Source organism: Gasterosteus aculeatus, chromosome 14 (assembly GCF_964276395.1).
Source record: "Gasterosteus aculeatus chromosome 14, fGasAcu3.hap1.1, whole genome shotgun sequence".
Classification (NCBI taxonomy): Eukaryota; Metazoa; Chordata; class Actinopteri; order Perciformes; family Gasterosteidae; genus Gasterosteus; species Gasterosteus aculeatus.
This window is the reverse complement of record NC_135702.1, coordinates 11,360,035-11,381,343: the sequence shown is the minus strand read 5'-3', so window position 1 is coordinate 11,381,343 and position 21,309 is coordinate 11,360,035. Positions and strand designations below refer to the sequence as shown.

Sequence of the window (21,309 nt, the reverse complement as noted above, 5' to 3'; positions counted from 1 at the left end):
ATATGACTATTGTTGTACTGGTGGATTTAAGCATTATGCTGAATTTAGCCTGCGAGCAAATGTTTTACAGCTAATGGCTCACTTTTTGTTCTTGTCACCTGGTACTGACCAGTGACCAGTCTTAACTTGTTCATACCAGTAGCTGGGTTTCTGTACCCAGTGATTTGGAGACGTGTGAACCTAGCGGCTCCCACACTGTTGGTCTGGCCGCCCTTCTGCAAATCCAATCGCATGGCTTCCCTGAAACAGAACTTCATACATACATTTTATACGGCAAAGCCTCAAATGTGCTTTAGAGCTCAATTTCAACGTAGTTTCACCACGACTGAAGCAATTTAACCTCGGTGTCGCACTCACAGCCAAAAATGTGCAAGGCCTGAAACGGCTTTCCCTCGCTGATAAACACACACTTGTGTTTGGTTATGTTTAGTCATGATTTATTGCACACTCCATAAACAGGCGATTCAATGAGCCCAAAATATTACAAACACTGTCAGGATTGTGTAAGAGCGAACTCTTTGACACACGCACACGAGGGCATGCGCACACCCGCACGCACTAGAAGTAGACGCACGCTCCCATGTACCATTTCCTGTGCATGAGACACACCGCCACAGTCAATGATGCCACGCTGCCGGCACACTAAGATCAATCGATATGGAACACAATGCAGCGCGTACTGTATTTATCATGCGCACATTTTTGTGTGGGACATTGACTAAAACAAGTACACGTGTGTCAGAGTATCAGTCCGTCAATACAAACCATTAACATGGCAAAAGGATGACGGGGGTGAGATGAGGTCACCGTCTGCCCTTTAATAAGAGCAGTCATCGGAGGGTCAATCTGCTTACCGCCCGAATGAAGTTATGGCCATGAGTGATGAAGGCGATGTTGGAAATGATCCTGGGAGGAGGGGGGGGGGGGGGTATCAGGGTCGGCCTGCTGTCGCTACTATGATGCTGCTGCAGGCAGTTCATGGACGCAAAGACGTACTGTTGGATTTATAGTTTTGTAGCACAGACCACACATTCACAGACATTATATCAGAAAAGTCCACTGTTTGAGTGTCCAAATTCATCAAGAAAATACAGTAATTTCCCCTTAAAGAAGAACATGAAAAATACAGGCATTATTCAAATGCATTAATTTATTCATTTTCATTATTTATGCACATAGCATGGACCACTACTCAGTGGAGATGTAGGATGCTGAACGTCTTTAATCACAGTGGAGATTAAAAAATGAGAATAAAGTAAATAAAACAGCACTCCACTGTGTTGCTTCAACTCTCGATATGAATTGCTTGAGTGTGAAAGTAGAAAACCAACATGGTGTTGCGTGTTTCTCCAATAGGACGCCGTGTCGAGTCTTTATCAAACAAGAGAAAGACACATACACTTTCTGCAAAAATCATAATATTCCCCATAGGGTTTGTGTGTGTGAGGAATGAGGTAAGAGGCTGCTGTGCTGCGGACTGAGACGGAGGGCATTAGTCAGATTTGACCAACAAAGGGGCTGTGAGCACACAGCCAGGGGATTAGACCAACACCACAGACTTTCATTAGTCTACAGAGGGGAAGAGGAAAAGAAAGAGCAACAGAAAGGTGGAGGCAAGGAGACACTGGATTACAAAGATAGCGGAGGGGAAGGGGGGGGGGGACTTCCATTAGTGGAGGGTGAGAGGGAAATCTAAAGATGCAGGATGAGCGGTGAGATACGGAGGAATGAAGCGAGGGAGACACTGAGAACACTCCACCACTGGATTAGTCCAATAACAGGGACTTTCATTAAATACAGGAGATGGATGGAGAGGGGAAATAACAAGGGTCAGAGGGAGAAGCAAATAAAATGGGGGGGGGGGGGGTGCAGGGCATGGAAAGGGAGAGAAAGTAATAGAGGGGGAAGATAAAAAAAAAAGGGACAAAAGGGGAGGAACAGGCAGAGAGGGGACAAAACGCAAACATGGTGAAAGACAAAGCCAAAAGAAGTGGAGAAAGGGGCAAAGAAAACAGAAAGAATCGGGGGGGTGGCAGTGGTGTAGAACAACAAGTAAAGAGGATTAAACCCCCCACTGCACCTCCAGCACACACACACACACACACACACACACACACAGAGACAGACACACAGACAGACACACACAGGTCCTGGGAAGAAGGCTGGCGTGCCAAACTAATTAGCTACTAACTCAACCACAGCTCACACAGGCGAACTGCATCATTTACAATAGAGACCCAGACCAGGTCCCAGAGGTGTGTGTGTGTGTGTGTGTGTGTGTGTGTGTGTGTGTGTGTGTGCAGGCTGCAAATCCATATCATTATGTTTGTACGGCTGTGACCGTGTGCGGTTGTATCCGTGTGTGCGAACACTTTCAATAAGACCATGACGAATTAAACTTCGCCACTCGGCGAGACCAACCGGGCAATTTCTTATATTACTTTTTGAGCCTAATTTCCAACAGCTGCAGCAGCGCTCTCATAAAATTCATGGCATAATTGTTTTGGATGAATGAATAATTACAAGGTCAATAAAAGGTCGGAGCATGGAGAAAAGTCTGTTTTCCAGGGACCAAAAAGGGAAATCGTCAAGTGCTCATTTGTCCAAGGAACAGGCCAACGTCACAGAACTACTTATTTTTTTAGAGCAGAAGTAATCAATTACCTTAATAAAGAGCTGAAATGGCATAATCATGACATTAAAAGTGTCATCATTCTACAGTAGAATCTGACATTTTGAAAGAAGGGATCATTGAATATCAATACTTCAATACGCCAAACAATGGCTTGATGGTTGTGTCTCATTGAGCAGAGTCGTCCTTTCACCACAAAGTTAGCGGTTATATATTACAATCTGCCCCGGCTCCTTCTGTCCGCGGGTAAAAGGGTCTTTGAGCAAATCACACAACCATTAGTTTCTCACAAAAAATGGTTGAGACGGGATGAGTATCTGTTTCCATTCATTCTCATACATCAGAACATTTAAAAATCATATTTCATTTACAGCTATTTTTTTCAACCAGATGACAACATCTGCATCCGATTGCTCCAATCTCAAGCTCCAATTGGCCGACATATTCTGGTCAGTTTCATACTCACTTCAATCCTTTCCTTTTTTCCCCTTTAGGCAGTGAAATATCCTATCGATGAAGTGGCATCTGATTTGAGGCGCTCAATGAGAATTGTGACGCGCGCATAGACTTACACACAATAGACCTATTTCACACACGAGATCGTGAGGAGATATCAGAGTACAATATGAACTATAAATTGACTTTGAACACACTATTGAGCATGTAGTTTACAATTCCTCTTTCCTGTCCGCATATAAAAATAAACCTTATCTGAACCTCGCATCATAGTTCGACTAACATGTTTGATTACCCGAACCGTCTTGTGGATTTACAACTTTATAACAAAGGCCTAAGTGAGAAAGAAGGACACCGTTTCAATGAACCCGATTTAATTCATCGCAGCAGAGTGAGACAGTCGCCCACTGATGAGTCACAACACGTTGCTCCTTAATACCTCCTCTTGCTTGAGTAGCACTGACAAAGCTGTCAGTGTATATCGCAAAATTCTATAACAGATTGTCAGCGAACAAGAGGAGCACATCATTAGGTTGGCTTTCCATTCAGTTTCTTTCCTTCAAACGGCCTTTTTAGTGAAACAGGGACAACACATTCTCACCCAAATGCCTCAAATACAGTAATTCAAACTACGCTCCATGCTGTGGCTCCCCACTTAAACCTGCAGATGTGGACACGTCATGGGCGGCGTGTCAGTCCACGCTTGACGTTGGCCCAACTACCACTGCGGGTGGGGAGTTAAAGCTAAAGACGTAGCACGAGAGAAGGATGAGGCGCTTTCCTCACCGCACACCTTTTCAACATTCACGAGTACAATTCAGAAACAAACCTTCTTCACAAACGGTGTAACCGTGTCAAGGCTTTTAATTCTACTGCAGTGAACCTTTCAATGTGTCCAACTTGCATACGCAACAAAATTATATTTGCTGCATTGCAACAGTCGTCTACGACACCGGCCTCTATGTTTCTCTCTTTCATGGCCCTTTGTTGTTATGGTAAGTAATTGACTTCATGTCAAAGGTTGTAAATCCCATTCGAACCAGCAGTGTTTTGCATAAAAAAAACAACTATCCCCCAGCTTCAAGATCATTCACAGAAAACACAACGCAGAATCAACAGCATTGCGTCTGTAGTCTAATTTTTCAGGTCAGGACGTGTTCAGATCAGAGTGAACACGTCCATCTAATGATGTTGACTAGATTGTCTTCAGCGATTTCATGAGGTGACGGCTGACTTTCACAAAATGTCATCTGATCCCGAGTAGAAACTCCTGCTGACAATCGTTCACGCATGCTTTGTCAGGATGGCGCGCTGAGCTCACAGCCCTCGGGTATCAGCGCCAGAACAGATGCTGTCTTTTGTGGCGTGTCATCAAAGTAAATTGTTCCCATTAGTCAGACTATATTTTGCTTTTAATTACATTTTTTTTCCATGGTGCTGATAGGTTACATGTAACGATCTTGGCCTGGGGAACCAAATAAACCACAGCAAAGATTACGCTGTATTCCATGAACATTAATTGGAGGAAAAATCCCCTTATGTCAAGTTGTTAAAATAATTTACCAGCCAGAGAGTAATTGACTGACTGATATTATTAACTACATAAAGTACAAATGTTGAGTTAAACTTAAGTTAATGAATCCAAATAACACAATAATGAAACTAATTAGCCTATTTGGGGATTGTTTTCGGGCGGCACGGTGGCGTGGTGGTTAGCACTGTCGCCTCACAGCAAGAAGGTCCTGGGTTCGATTCCGCCCAGTGGCCTTTCTGTGTGGAGTCTGCATGTTCTCCCCGTGTCTGCGTGGGTTCTCTCCGGGTTCTCCGGCTTCCTCCCACAGTCCAAAGACATGCTCTGGGGATCAGGTTAATTGGGGACTTTAAATTGCCCGTAGTTGTGTGAATGTGAGTGTGAATGGTTGTGTGTCTCTGTGTTGCCCTGCGATTGGCTGGCGACCAATCCAGGGTGTACCCTGTCTATCGCCCGAAGTTGGCTGGGATGGACTCCAGCCCCCCCGCGACCCTGTGTGCAGGATAAGCGGTTTGACAATGGATGGATGGATGGATGGGGATTGTTTTCAGTTTGCCGAAAGCACCACCGAGCAGACGAAATGGGACTTTAATTCAAAACTTCTTTGTTTGTTTTTCATTGTTTGGAGCACACCTTTCATCCACTGTGCATGTGATGCCAAGGTAACGTAGCAGTGCACTACTGTTCTGAGGATCTGAATGCACCGCCAGATGTTGCCTTTGTCATAATGTGTTTTTAATCACCATTCCTAAAGTCAGATGCCAGCAGGCAGCTTCAAATCCGCCTTGCATCACTTGCTTCCCCTCATCTCTCCTTAACAGCTGAGAGGGCTACGGGCATCAATCATTGTTAACTAGCCGCACTGTCAAACATTTCCTACACCAACTTCTGGAACCCCAAAGTCGCGTGTGAGCAACAGGGACACGAGGGACTTTACCCAGTATACAGTAATAAATACAGTACATGTATACTGCACTTAAACAGTCAGTTCACAATCTTTGGTTTTCTCCTTTTCAGGCAGCATCACAGGCTTTTAATCTGGACTTCTCGGGTTCTTGTAGTGTGCATTTGATGGGTGCTTTGCAGGATCCATATGGCATTCTGTTGAGCGAGAGTCCATTATAGCAGACGAAGCAGTCTCTGTTATCTCTCTTTCCTTTTGTCTTTTAAACATGGGGCTGGCACTACAAAGAGATGCCGTGTTATTTCAATCATACGGAGCGTCATCAGACCGATCCTTGGTAATATACAATCGCACATAGAGGGCAGTCGAGAATACCAACTGGATTCCAGTCATTTGAGGAGGCATCTCGTTCTTCAAGGTACACATAGCAAAGCCTGACGGTGCCCTGGTGGCTGTACTATATGTGTGGAGAAGAAAAAATTCAACAAATAGATACACTAGATAGTTAAAGGTCATATAGCGTCACACTGCAGGGTACCGCCTTTAATGGTATTCTTGATCGGTTTAATCAACATAACACCGCAAGTGGGTGTTGCACTTGATAGATTAGTCTGGGAAACAGGCAGATGTTGCAAAAAGATAAACATATGGAGACATCCATATAAACATTAAACCACTGTGATGGTCTTATAGGTATAATCAACCTCCAAGGAGATCAAAATGTCCCTAAAAAGACAAATACTGACCAAAACATGTCCCTGCAGCTCTCATCTCGGCTCTCTCTTTGGTTCACATCCTCTGCTGGACACTTGTTCAATGATTTTCCCATTCTAGTCGATATCCATTCAATACAGTCTTCCATGGACTTTCTTTCTCACAGCAATGCTATTGACTTGAACCCAGAAAAGCATTTTCTTCCTCTCTCTTTCATAAGATTCTCTGCTTTTGGGACCATACAATGGTTCTTGTAATTCCTTCTGAGCTTTTTCTGCAAAAGAATGTTTTATTCACTAAATGACCATTTGAATGTCTATCACTCACTGCATGATACGTTGAAAAATTTAAAGCTTTGTTCTTCTCGCACACTTCCACGTTTGAATGTAGAATTTTAGAAGTCGTGATGAGCTGAAGTAAAACCATATCAAGACATCTGCTTACACACCTCGCGCCGTTTAATCATATTCCCATTTATCCCACTGAATGTATACAAATGGCATTCCTTGGAGTCCAAAATTAAGAATTGAATCTTTATTGACCAATCATAGGTTTTGTGTATTAAACTATGCGTTACATTTTGTTAATCATTGAAAATATCGATGACTATCGCGGAGGAGATGAAATAGTGTGTGGACGGCTGAATTCACAGGTGAAACGGTTCTCGAGATTCTAATTGCTGCCAGTTTTAATTGAATAGAATAAGAAAGATGCAAACCATATGTGTGAACTCTTTAATGTTTGCCGGTTTTCCTCTTTCTGCTACATGTGCACTGCCACTAATTGGGCTAAAGTCATTTGAAGAAGCTGCCTATGCTTTCCTAAAACACTCAACCACTGTGGAAAGTGCTGGTTACTATCGGAAAAGAACGGCTTTAGAAAAGTACCTTTTGTCCATGGGGAGTTGGTAGGTGCGTTTTGGTGAAGTAAACTTGTTAGTAGTAGCTTAGAACACAAGCTCTAGACGGGGCCCTGTAAGACCAGTCATCTTCCAACAAGGCTCATTTCACGGTGCCACTACCACGACACCAACCAACCAACCCGTACACCCACCCACCCTCGTCTCCCGGAGTCCCTCTGATCAGGGACACGCGTGATCTCCGGCACCCTGTGTGCGCCGCGAGAACCACCCGATTGTGTTCTCCCTTCTTCCCATTCTCTCATCTGTGTTAATTACTGTAACAATGTCCCACTTACCACCCCTTCTCTTCTCTCCCTTTGTCCTCCCTCCTTCCCTCTGCTTCTCTTCACATTTCTGGCATAGTGCTCCGGTATTTTTTCTTACCCCCCCCCCTCCCCTTCACTGGCCTGTTCAAAGGTAAGAGGCCGTCGGCAGAACTTCAGTGGGAGAACTACACGACGATCAGACATGTCAGCACCTCCATCGCACATACACACACGTGCGTCAGCACATCAAGCACACGTGCACATGCACGCATGCACATGTCAGCACCTACAACTCTCACAGAGAAACACACACACACACACACACACACCAAGGTCCACATGTCATTAGGGAGGTCCACATGGCTCAAATAAAAGCCTGTCCAGCAGGAAGGGAGCAGGGCAAAGAGGAAGGAGGGAGGAGGGGGGGAGGGAGAAGAAGAAAGTGCCAGAAGCAGAGATGGAGACAGGGTGGGAGAAGGTGGAGGTGAAGAAGGAATCATGCAAGCGGCGAGGGATGTAAGGACAGAGAGGAGGCAAAAAGTCAGAGAGATGAGAAGGGATGTACAAAGCAGGAGGGTTTACTAGCCACCTCAGTGTTCCTCCTGGCCACATCAGTGTTCCTACTAGCCACATCAGTGTTCCTACTAGCCACCTTAAGGTTCCTACTAGCCACCTTAAGGTTCCTACTAGCCACCTCAGTGTTTCTACTACCCACCTTAAGGTTCCTAATAGCCACCTCAGGGTTCCTACTACCCACCTTAAGGTTCCTAATAGCCACCTTAAGGTTCCTACTAGCCACCTCATGGTTCCTACTTCCCACCTTAAGGTTCCTACTAGCCACCTCATGGTTCCTACTAGCCACCTCAGGGTTCCTACTTCCCACCTTAAGGTTCCTACTAGCCACATCAGTGTTCCTACTAGCCACCTTAAGGTTCCTACTAGCCATATCAGTGTTCCTACTAGCCACCTTAAGGTTCCTACTAGCCACCTCAGGATTCCTACTACCCACCTTAAGGTTCCTACTAGCCACATCAGTGTTTCTACTACCCACCTTAAGGTTCCTAATAGCCACCTTAAGGTTCCTAATAGCCACCTCAGGGTTCCTACTACCCACCTTAAGGTTCCTAATAGCCACCTTAAGGTTCCTAATAGCCACCTTAAGGTTCCTACTAGCCACCTCATGGTTCCTACTAGCCACCTCATGGTTCCTACTTCCCACCTTAAGGTTCCTACTAGCCACCTCATGGTTCCTACTAGCCACCTCAGGGTTCCTACTTCCCACCTTAAGGTTCCTACTAGCCACATCAGTGTTCCTACTAGCCACCTTAAGGTTCCTACTAGCCATATCAGTGTTCCTACTAGCCACCTTAAGGTTCCTACTAGCCACCTCAGGATTCCTACTACCCACCTTAAGGTTCCTACTAGCCACATCAGTGTTTCTACTACCCACCTTAAGGTTCCTAATAGCCACCTTAAGGTTCCTAATAGCCACCTCAGGGTTCCTACTACCCACCTTAAGGTTCCTAATAGCCACCTTAAGGTTCCTACTAGCCACCTCATGGTTCCTACTTCCCACCTTAAGGTTCCTAATAGCCACCTTAAGGTTCCTACTAGCCACCTCATGGTTCCTACTTCCCACCTTAAGGTTCCTACTAGCCACCTCATGGTTCCTACTAGCCACCTCAGGGTTCCTACTTCCCACCTTAAGGTTCCTACTAGCCACATCAGTGTTCCTACTAGCCACCTTAAGGTTCCTACTAGCCACCTCAGGATTCCTACTACCCACCTTAAGGTTCCTACTAGCCATATCAGTGTTCCTACTAGCCACCTCAGTGTTCCTACTACCAACCTTAAGGTTCCTACTTGCCACCTCAGGGTTCCTACTACCCACCTTAAGGTTCCTACTTGCCACCTCAGTGTTCCTACTAGCCACCTTAAGGTTCCTACTTGCCACCTCAGTGTTCCTACTTCCCACCTTACGGTTCCTTTGGCCATTACTGAAGTCACGCTGTGTGTGACTGAGTGAGTGTGTGTTCACTAAATCACTTCTTCCTGTTCAGCTCTGTGCCTGTTTTTAATGGCACTGCTCCAACACCATTTAACATATACTACCTGTGGTCAAGCTGATTTCCTTCCTCCTTTCCTTTCTTTCTTCCATTCTCACACCCTTCAGTTGCTTGTCATCCCTTCATTATTTTCACTTTCTCACACAAGCTTCCTTTGCTCACTTGTTATCATGATCCTTCTCGTCCCCATGATCCACTTTCTGTTTCCAACTAAGTTTCTGCTCCAAAGTTGCATGACTAGTTGGAGACAGAGGGACAAATGTAAGTCATTTAAGAGATGGAAGGGAAGTTGAAGAGAAGATAAGTGAATAGGAAGGAGGAAGGAGGAGTTTTTGGTTAGATGGAGATTATAAAGAGATGCGGAGAGGGAGAAATCATGGCATGAGAAGGCAGAGAGAGAGACAGAGGGGAGCAGAAATGGCCTGGAGAGTGAAAGCAATAATATAGAGGAAGAGGGGGTGGTGGATCACAGGGAGACAAAAACTATAGGAGAGTGGAGTGCTGATAACACAAAGAGCAGAGAAAGCGAAGGGTTGCGATAGAAAAAAAAAAAGGCAGCGACGAGAGGAGAGGCTGAGTAGGAGAAGAGTCTATAGTCGGATCAATGGATGCCCTGTCCTCTGCAATGTCTCTGCATTTCCTCCGGCTTACACAATAAGGCCCTCTCACTGCACCAGGGAGAGAGTGTGTGGGTGTGTGTGTGTGTGTATAAGTGCATGTGTGTGGAAAGAAGGGAATGACATTCAGGGGGGGGATATGACCCCTTTGAACCCTAGTCTTTTCTTAATATTAGAGGTCAATGGTCGGTGTTCTGACGGATATTTAACTCGCTGGTTGCTCACAGGGCACCGTGGACGGGCATTTGATCCCTAGAGGAGGCCTCTCTCTCCGTCTGCGTGAATGCGCATTGGTTTTTATCTAATGACGGTGTGTTAAAGTGTGTTACCAATGCTGTATGGACTTAACACTGCTGTTTTGCCTTCAACTTCTGGGACATGGAACGGGACCCAGCCAGAACATAAAATAAAAAAAAGTGGGTAATGAAAATTTTGTGAACGTTCCAATTAGTTCTGATTAATAAATCATTAAGCTATATTAAAGTAGTAAAAGAAATCCGCTGCGGATGTTGATCCAACCAACTACAGAAAATACAAAGTACCTGAAAAATAACTGCGTTAATTGACCAACCATTTCCGTACTAATGGATAGGAAGCTAAATGGATGCAGAGATGAAGATTAAGATTCTGCTTGAGTGAGAACACAACTGCAATTTGGAGGACTTAATGAGCAACAGCAATCTCTGCACACTGTGACAAACACTGGAAAGGAGGCCAGAGTGGGCCAAACGCATTATAAACAGGAGTAATGCAGCCTCAGCATGTATAGTGTAGGTGTGTCAATAATACCATATCAGCTCTTTGCTTCCCCCTCCCGTCAAGATTAACTGGTAATTGATTGGTGAGCGATGCTGCCTCTTTTGTACATTACTTCAAAGTGTTGGAGTTTGTCCTAAATGTATAAAATAGACTGAAGAAGAGTAATACTTAATATTCTTTCTCTCTCTCTTACCCTCTTCCCTCTCTCTATTACGTTCTCCCTCTCCACTCTCTCCTGGGTGTCCTGTTCTTCTCCTCTCTCTTTCTCGCTCTAACCTCAGCCAGGCCTTCAGTGATGCTTTCAGTTTATTTTTAGAGACAAGTGATTTGCCCAGCGGACCGACGGCAGACTGCTCGCAGGTTACAAGGGCACGATGGAGCAAGGCCACAGTGTGCCCTTAGACCTGTACTAAAGGGGGGGTTTCAGCTCACCAGGGCGTGTGTGTTTGTGTGTAAGGGGGGAAAGAGAAGGCGAGACGGGGTGAGACAGTGGCTGACGAGGCCTGTGCATGTGTGTCCTCCAGCAGCCATGATGCATTAGTGTAACCTGATGCCTCTCCTCCCCTGTGAGCCCTAACCTTGAGACAAACAGAGAGATGGATGCAGGTTGCAGAGCCATGTTCTGTTGTAAATGAGGCTGTTGGTCTTCATAACTAGATGTGTCTAATCCTAGACAGGCATGTAAGACTGATAGTGCTGTTAGGTATGAGAAGGGCTGGTTGCAGTGATCTGCTATTATTCCATTTCTGAGCCTTTTTTTCCTGGTATATAATAAAACAAGTGAGCGTTGAGCGGTGTCATCTCATTTTATCATTTAATCTTTATATAACGATTTCAAATTCAATTTACTTTATTTCCCAAAGGAAAACAGATATGTCAAATGTTGTGCTAAGTCATTAAAATAAGCCAAAAAGGTAAAACATTGGCGAAATGTGGATCTAAAAGATTCGATAAAAAATGTTTAGAAAGAAAATTTGATTTTCTTTGCGTTTGATACGGTTTCAGATACGGCTCATAGTTTATAATATACATATACACAATTTAACAAGTGCTGCATTTGACACACAGACATTTAAGGGTTTAATCAATGCGCAATTGAAAGGATTACCTTTATTTATTGTGCACTTTTTAAAGCAGAGCACCTAAAACCAACCCTGGCATTGTCCTTTCAGGAAAATACGGGCTATGCCCAAACTTAAAAGATGTGGGTTTTCAGAATTTTTGCACCCATCATACGAAATTATCATTACCTGTTTGGACCCCGGCACAGTGACTCGCCAACCAGCATGAGAAAACCATTCTGTAAATTCTGTATTCAAGGCATAAAAAGCCTATCACCCTTTACCGATCACGCTACAAACCAGATGAAGCATTAGTGGGAGAAGAGATGTTTCGTTCCATCCCTTTGCTTCACTGTGAAAAACGGTGTTATGCCTCGGAGTCATTTCTTTTATGAAGGAACCTACAGGGTCATTATGGGCCCAAGTATAAGGAAACTCACAATTGAAATTCTTCATCTGGAATACATTTATTAATAATGGGGTATTATTCTCCATCCTATTCCCCTACATTAAATAATACTATTCCCAGGGCCCATTAAGAAACTTAATCATCGGGGGGTGAAATATATTGCGGAAAGATGATTACAGCTGATGATATTCACAGATAAGTCAAAGATGATCACAAGATGTGGTCTTTTCTTTCTAGTTCTTTCCCCCTTTTCTTTTACTTGCACGGGTTTCTTCGGCACCCGACAGGTTCCTGTCTTACTGCGATCTGTCTTGGTTAAGAGTTTCAAAGTACTGTCAGAAGAAGAAAGAGAAGACGATAAAAAGATGTGATACGGGAATTTGAAAAAGAAAAAAGACAAAAAGGTATAAAAATAGCCATCCGTGAGGCAGAAGTGTAAATCATTCACAGACGTACCGGCGTAGGGTCATCAAGGTTTAAATATTCATTATGGGTGTCAAGGCAAGGCTTTTAGATCTTGTGGGATACAGTTTCGTTTGCCCCCCTCATTTCATGTTTATGTCAACTGAATTATGCATCAAGACCAATGTTATAAATACTCTTAGTTTTGTTTTTTTGTGCTGGAGCTTCTGCATGAAACAAACACGGCCAGAGATCAAACTTTGAATCCCACTGGAGTCGAAAGAAGTTAAAGTGTGTGGACTCGGGGCGCAGTGAGGCTCGCTGGGAGAAAACATGCTCTGAACAGCCGATATTCATTCTCTATTACTGCATGCGCAGGGAATACGAAGAAGTACACATGCGGGCATTTGCATCCTGCACGCTGCACAGCGATTGGCTGTCTGGCACTTCAACAGGACACCTGACATTTTGATGGACACATTTTGAAGGATCAAATTTGTGAGTTTTTGGCAACGGGACAATTTCTCTCTTGAATCTAACAAGTTGAAGCTCTCTTCCTCGGAGCCCAGCAGTCACTTTTGAGACCGTTTTGTTATATTTGAAATATATTGTACATCTTGCATGTTTTGGCCTCTTTAAAGTGCAAGCTTTTAATTAGCGGCACATCTCGCCAAACCCTCGACTACTCCTTTAAGTCCAACTCCCTACTTTATGATAGCGTAATCATTTTGAATTCTAATTGAATACACGTGATGAACAAGTCACAGCGCACGCCGTACCACTGCTGCCCTCCAATGCAAAACAACGCGAGCCCGGTAGCCCCCCGTGTGCTCTACATGAATGTGTGTCCATACCCTTGTGGAGAACCCAGAGAGGGAGCCAAAACGTAACGTGTATCTTGTTTCTCATCCCATTATAATGTTAAGTTCCCCCTCTCTTTAGCTGTAACAAGTACTGCGCTCCCTGTAGACCAGCAGCTTCCCTTTTCCTCACCTCCTCTTTCCCTGTCTTCATTTTCTTTCCACCTGCATTATATCTTCACCCTCTCTGTTTTTCCCGTCTCCCTTGCATCGGTTAATTTATCACCAGCCAAATCTGCTCTCCGTTTCCATCTCCATACATTTCCTGTGGCTGCCCTTCTTCCCAGCCACCTCACCCCCTCTTTCCCTTTGTCTCTTCCTCTTCCTCTTCCCTTTCTCTATTACGTTCTCGTTCACCACTCTCTTCTGGGTGCCCCCCCCCTCTCTCTCTCTCTCTCTCTCTCTCTGTGTCTCTGGGAGTAGCAGACCTCCTGACGGCTTAGTATTGATCCTTCAATCTCCCTCACATGCTCCCTCTCCCTCCGCCTCGCACACATACACGTGCATTAGGGTGACAAGATAAAAGGGTTTGTATGCCCCAAGGCACAGGCAGCTAAACATGAGACCAGAGGCTCTCAGCCTGCAGGACATGTATGAAAAACAGAGACCCTTAAGAAACCCAAGGCTTTTTCCAAATCTCTGACAGGAAACCGTTGGTAAATTACCATTAGATTTATTTACAACAAGCTTATTTTATCTGCAAGTCGAGCCCGGATCTTGCTGGAACAACATAAATCTTGTAGAATTGCGATGTTGGAAACATTTTTCAGCGGCTGCCTCAGAGAGCTTAAGGCAACCAGCACGCTCCAGCCTCCGTGAAGGAATATTTCCAGATAATAATGTTATTTATAATCTTTGCCCCGGGGTGGGGTGTACTTGACTCAAACTGAAATAAGTTCCTTGTTTTTCTATAAAGAGCTGTTCAAGCAAAGCTGAAGATTGTGTTTAGGAGGTCAGTCGGTAATACATTTAAAAATGAATTGGAAGTGATAAAGTTGCTTCTGTTTGCATGATCTTCACTCGGAGTCTAGTTCCGAATGGCTTACGTTGAAAAGGTACGCAAAGCGTGGAGGGAATCAAATTAAAACAGGGAGGCAAAGCCGCCTTGTAGCGGAGCCGCACAACTTTTAGAGTTGAAGACAAATGGTAAAAGTTTACCCGAGTTTTATGTTCTGCTGAATACAGTTAAGAACACATTCATTACTTTTACTTCACTCCTCCAGGATTGAGGAATAAATTTGTTTATGCAATGTATTTATTTTCTCCGAAATGAGGTGATGGATGCAAAGAGTATCCGTATTGAAACCGATATCACTGAGGATATTGGTTACAATGCTAAAACAACTATGAATTTAAACAAACAAAATAAATAGTGTAAACTCAATAAATATATAAAAGCATTACAAGTTATTATGTTGCAACCAAATTGTCTCTTGAAATCGGTTTACTCTCATTCCAGCTGCAATGCTCAGAATATGTGTATGGAGCTTTTGTTCGAAGCACCAGAGTGACCATAGCAGATGGGAATACAACTCCTCGCCATGGCGACTGCGCTCCAAAAACTAACAAGGGCTTGTCAGGAATCAATACCTGGCATGAAAAACGATGTGACTTTCAGCTGCTGTGGCCACATCAATCAAGCCATTACCATTAGCTCATCTCTCGACACCGACTTGGACTTCTCTCCGCTGCCCCTCCCATCCACTCTGCGCTCCTATGTCACCGTTTTCCCCTCCTCCCCCCCTTGCCCCCCCCCCCCCTTCCCTCTCCCCCTGCCAGCTCAGCGGATGCCCCTTGTCGCAGCTCCTATTTCAGCCTTCTGAAGTTTCATAATTGATCGCAATTAGAGCTGCTACAGAGAGAAAGAGAGAGAGAGGGGCAGGCAAACAGAAACTGAGAGAGAAAGTCTGTGTGTCTGTGTGTCTGTGTGTGTCTATAACAGAGAGAAAGAGAGAGAGGGATTAAAATCAATGAGCCTGTTTTGAGAGTGGTTATATTAGCAACTGCACTAGATCTGACCAGAGACTGTAGAGGTAATAACACTGCGATGGGGGGAGCGACAAGACAAAGAGAGCCACAGAGGAACGGTGAGTCACTGCTGACGGGAGGAAGTCAAGTGACACTAAATAAAAATTTAAAAAACATTGAAAGACACACTGGATATTATAGGGGAACCTCCTGATTGAGGAACAAATCGGTTGTTTTTAGTTCTCAGTCGACTCCGTGTTTGGTGCTTGGTGGTCAAGGAGAGGGACACGTGGTTTCACAGATTTCCAGTGAAGCTTCTGTGTGATTGTAAGAGATACTCAAGGTTCACAGATCTGTCGATTTAAATCAACTAATTGATTAGTCAACAAACTGTTAGCCGGCTGAGGAGGACTTTGGTGGAGGACAGCCCTCAATATGAGACACAAATAGAAGGCGGAACCTGACTTACTTACATTAGAAATAAAAAAGTGAATGAATGATATTTTTTTCATTCTTGGATGTATGTTTATAGACATGTATGTTTAACAAACAATATACCTGAAAAGAAGAAAAAAAATTGTCTCCATGAACACAAAATTTGACCAAACCTGACAAGACAGATTCTTGTCACTGCGCTGATTAATATTTTCGGCACTGAACGATTACAATCCAAAGCTACTTTAGGATTTAAAACAGCACCGCCGTTACATTAGCAGCAACTACCGAGCTGGACGCCGCAGTAGTTAGTAGCGTAGTTGTATCATAGATTAGTATAAGATAAGTATCTGGTCAGTTTCTACAACCCAAAACCTTTCCCAACAGGGAGTTGACATAGAGGGGGAAAAAATCAAGATAGGGATAAGTTGGGATCAAATTAACAGAGTGATTTCAGTGACAAACATAGCCGAGTGAGAGAGCCACAGAGTGGAGGATTTGTAATAGAGAGATAGAGTGGCAGAATAACAAAGAGGAAGAATAACAATGGTGCCAAAGCCTCTTCCATCCTCCTTGCAAACGTCCCTGATCTCCCTCTTTTCTCTCATTTAAATTCCTCTCCATTGTCATTGCAATCCGGGCCTAACCCCCCACCGCCTGGCAAATACACACACACACGCGCGCGAGCGCAAACACACACTTAAGAGCGCACACGCATTGACCTCCGGCAACAACCGGGGCCGTCCCGAGGAGCCGAGCTCACACATCTTGGCTAATCAATGCGCACACATGCTGGACGCTCACAATGTTCGCAGGAAAAGACACAGTAGAATCAAGTGCAGTCCCCTCGGACCAGCGGGCTTGGGTCAGCGTGACCTCGCCGTGCTCACACGGGTGTGGAATAGCAAGGACTTGTCACCAGTCCCGTGTCAAACACAAGGCCAACGCAACGCTCTCTGCTGCTTTGTCAACATGCGCCGTCGATACAGCCGGCCTGACTTCTACTCCTTGGTTCCTATTCCCTGGTCAGCGGCGCTTAAGACGCCAGAACGCCGGCTTGTCAGCATCTGTATCTGACAGAGCAGACATTCTGCTCTTAACAGCAGCAACAGGAATAAAGAATAATGTCTTGTCAGCGTGATCGGGACACGGCTGGGTTAATACAATTCCTCGACTTATCCCCCTTGTCAGCCATTCTAGGTCACAGCGAATGGCAACCGGCGCCGTGTTCGTAGATTTGCCTTGTCAATGTGCATAGCAACGTGTAGACTCAACAACGCCCGGGAATATGCGGGAGCGGCCTAAAGGATGCCCAGTGTGCACAGTCAAGACAACACTGAGGTTGTATTGTGCTTTGCTCTCACTCGTGTCAGCAATGCTCGGTCAGACATGGTAATCAGTGGTCCTCATTCTGTCCTGGTTGTGGAACACACTACATGCTTGTGGTGTCTCGGCATTTCAAATATAAGAAATGTAGTGATTGTTTTAAATATGAGTGAAATTCTACAATTATCCCAAACAAACTTGATACCAAAAGGTACAAAACAGGATCAAAAACTCCATATATTTGAATGCAAACATATCAATCATTCACGAAATGAACAAATAACGAGGTTGTTATTTAGCTTTTCCAAAGGTTTAGGAAATAGACCTTGGACGCATCACAATTCAACCTCTGTTTCTTAGCCGTTGGCTCTTTTATGTGACCAAGTAGCACCTTTGTTAAGGGCTAACACGCATGTCTTGTTATACATTGAGAAACGAGTGTCTTCACATTTTCAGGATCTCATCCTCAGTCTTTCAGACTTAAGTATCCGCCGTGGCGGACGGCTCCATACCGACCTCCTACTTTTCGGCATTCCTTGTTCTGACCGCACGCCTACAATCTACAACCATGGCCTTGATTTTGATCTCAGCGACATACCTATAATGTTTCACACACTCATAAGACATCTTTTTTTTTTAAATGCGTTGTACTGCAATAACTTCATGTTTAAAAAAATCTCTCTGAGCTGAAGTAGTTTTCTTTCACTGTTATCTCATTTACTTTTCAAAAGTGGGTTATGTCAAAAAAAAAGAAAATCCTAGTAACAGCTGCCTCAGTCTGACGATGGCTATTAAACTGTTAAGGGCTAATTTAAAGATGAGATGATTCAAAAAGGAACAAAAACATATCCTGCTGTTTAACAACATGAGTGACATTTAGGGTGATATTAAATCCATTACCATGAACTGTCTCTCAGGTGTAATATACAGAAAAGGCTTAAAAACAACTTGTCATAATTGTAAAAAAAGGAAAATCGATCCATCCCAAACTGCCTTTCCAAAGTAAATCAGGCACATGTAGAGGGTACAAATCAGTGGGGATATAATCCTAAATAGCCAAGTGTGGTCAGGGTTGTGTATGTGTGTGTGTGTGTGTGTGTGTGTGTGTGTGTGTGTGTGTGCAGCGGGAGAGGCGGAGAGAGACGGGGTGTGTGGGTGTTAAGGAGATTCTGGCGACAAGGCGAACCCCAGGGATCAAAAAACACACAGTCTCCCATTACTGACGACCCCACACGCAGACACGCTGTGCAAGTGTACATGACATGGTGGTGTCTACTAAGCAATTTGCCGACACGGATGCCAACAGAGGCCCGACGGCAGGACGAGTGGTAGAGTGCGACAAGGAAAGATAAAAGAAAGGCTGTCATCGTCCCGGGTTATCTTACAGGTGCATCACTTCATGGAGGATTCTCTGAACCCATCTGATCGGGGTTCAAATCTGGGATCTGTTGTCATTTCAATTAGTTCATTTGACCTCGGGAGTTAAAAAACATTGAGTTCAGAGCGGCGGAACCACTTCGTTCTCGTCCTTCACCACCTCAGAAAGCCTCCCACGGACACAAAGCAGTAAGGCCGAGATCCTCCTTGTGGCAGTGGCAAGTGGGTGGCATCAAACTTGAGAGCCCCACCCCCTACACGGAACCCGCCGGTCCAAACCTAAAATTAACCTCTGTAATAAGAAGACGGGGGCTCACGTGTCTCAAATAAAATTAAATAAAATTAAATAAAATTAAATATTTACAGCAGCTGACCTGTCGTACAAATAACAGTTGTTTCTGGGAAAAATTGGCTCCTCCCACCCAGCGTGCCGTCGTGACGCCGACTGATTTACTGGTGATTGCCGCTGCCTGTCACAAAGTTGCCACCCACTTGCCACTGCCACAAGGAGGATCTCGCTGTCACTCACACAAAGAGCGAATGCAGTGTAAACTACATTTTAGCTCACTCTGTACTCTCCATTTAAAACGATGCATCCAAGAGTGATGCGCAAATAAACAAGAGTCGGATCAAAAGGGCTGAATAGTCAATAAAAACTATTTTAGGTGCTCGAGGCAAACAAATGAATAATGTTGAATCTTTGATAGACTCTACAGAGTCTCAGTCCCTTGAGTCTTCCCTCTTTCTTATTTAACGTTTTTCCGAATCTCATTAGTTTGTTTATACTGCTTAAGCGGTATAACATACGCTTTGCTTGCTGCGAGGCCAACGTCCTGACGGGGGAGAATAAATTCTAGAGGAAAAAAAACTGTGCATTACACCTGTTTGTCAGTAGAAGCCCGAGGCTTCGGCAGGCGTGTGTCCTCGTTTTAGATCCCCAAACCAGCTCGTGTTGGGGACGTCTGTTCTGGCTGGGGGGGAGCAAATGAGTAATGCCCTTCCCTCCCTCATCGGCAATAAAAGTTGCCCTAGAAGCAAGGCCCTTAACCCCAGATTCCCGCGGTGCAGCTGCTGAGCCAGCAACAATTTGCATTCGCTAATTCTGCGTGCATACATCATCCGTCATTCATGTTTAAAAGAAAGACCTTTAAGGACCGGACGCAGACATTTTATTTAGTGGGAGGCATTAAACCGTAGCTTCAGGTCTGTGTGCGTTAATAAAAGTGTGTATACATACCATTAGTGTTCAAAGCATTGCGGCACGCATGGACTTCCCTGTATGTAACCCTAGAGTCCTGAGCTGTCAGCGTGAATGCATGGCCGCGCCCTCCGTGGAATCTGGATATCGCTCTACGTGTGTGTCTGCTGCATCTGCCCATGTCCTGTACCGTTGTGGCTGTGTACACTTTTGTGACACGTGCGTCTCCTGCGTGCCCACATGTCTGAGGTTTCCCCTCCACGAGCGCCGACATGTGTGCGTCCCGCTGGCGTTTCTGGACAGAGGAATTCTATCCGCCTCCACAGAGTCCTTTCATCGCCCGCCACACACACACACACACACACACACACTGCTGCTGACATGGGCATGTCACCACGGCAACCAGATATGGCCGGAGACGTGCTACTGACAGAGAAGCAGACCACCATACTGGTGGGCCACAGGTTCTCGTCGGGGGGGGTTCAGGTCGGCCGGCAGGGTTGGCAGCATGTGAATTTTCCAACAGTATTCTTAAATTCAAACGCATCACCTGAGTATTGAGAATCTCAGTTCTGATTCAAAAGGACAGAAATGTGATTTCATACACTGCCTGCCTTGTTCCCAAATATTCACAACAGCTTGCACGGCATTGAGGCTTCTCACACATATGGCTACCATTATTGATTTGGCAGAGGGAGTCCCCTTTCATGTGATGGCAAAACAAGCCTACAATATTGTACAAATTCACCGCTTTAATGTTTTAGCAGGGGAAGTAGAGTTATGTCTATCAACACGGAAAATAAAATGGGTTTCATGCCCTCCTAACTTCTGAGAAGAGTACTCAGCACGGATAAAAGCAGCACATGAGGTCTGAATACAACGAGAGAGAAACTGAGAGGATGAAAAACTATTGAGTTACAGCAGGGTTTTTTTTTTTATGGAGCAAAGAGATACAGGCGGTCTTGTGTTCTTACCTTGGACAAGACGAAACGTCAGCGTGATCTTCCTCGTCACCCTGTCAAAGACAAACAACAGTTAGTCAGGGCAGAAGATTAAACAGTCAAAAAAGGAGTTTTATTTTTCCAAAGTGACTATTGCTTTTCTTTTTAGATATCTGCCCCGGTTGTTGCGACCAGACAGCGACCTATGTTTTTAAAGAGGGAAGCCAATGTGGAAGCGCCTTAAGCATTCAAACTAATGACCATCGTTTTCTCCTCTGGTTGCAAAAAGAAGTCTGAATGCATAGGAGCCGAAGAGAAAATGACACCACATTTCACTTGATTTATTACCTCAATAAACATTGTGAACATGACGTCTCATTCAGTGGTTTACTTAGTTAATGACGGCCCCATTTAGACTAAGTGGGACCATAAAGCCGGGTTGGCCTGAGGGCGTGGCTAACTTGTGATTGGCAGGTTGCTACCACG

At 44.7% G+C, this 21,309-nt stretch overlaps 1 protein-coding gene across 2 annotated transcripts in view; it reads right to left on the bottom strand.

Moving 5' to 3' along the window:
- Positions 1 to 21,309, bottom strand: part of cntfr (ciliary neurotrophic factor receptor) — a 177,323-nt gene that overhangs the window by 122,594 nt on the left and 33,420 nt on the right. For both annotated transcript variants that reach the window (XM_078088470.1, XM_040197036.2), the window contains one exon: positions 20,857 to 20,897. The gene's annotated coding sequence lies outside the window, so the exon portion shown is untranslated. The remainder of the gene's footprint in view (positions 1 to 20,856; positions 20,898 to 21,309) is intronic.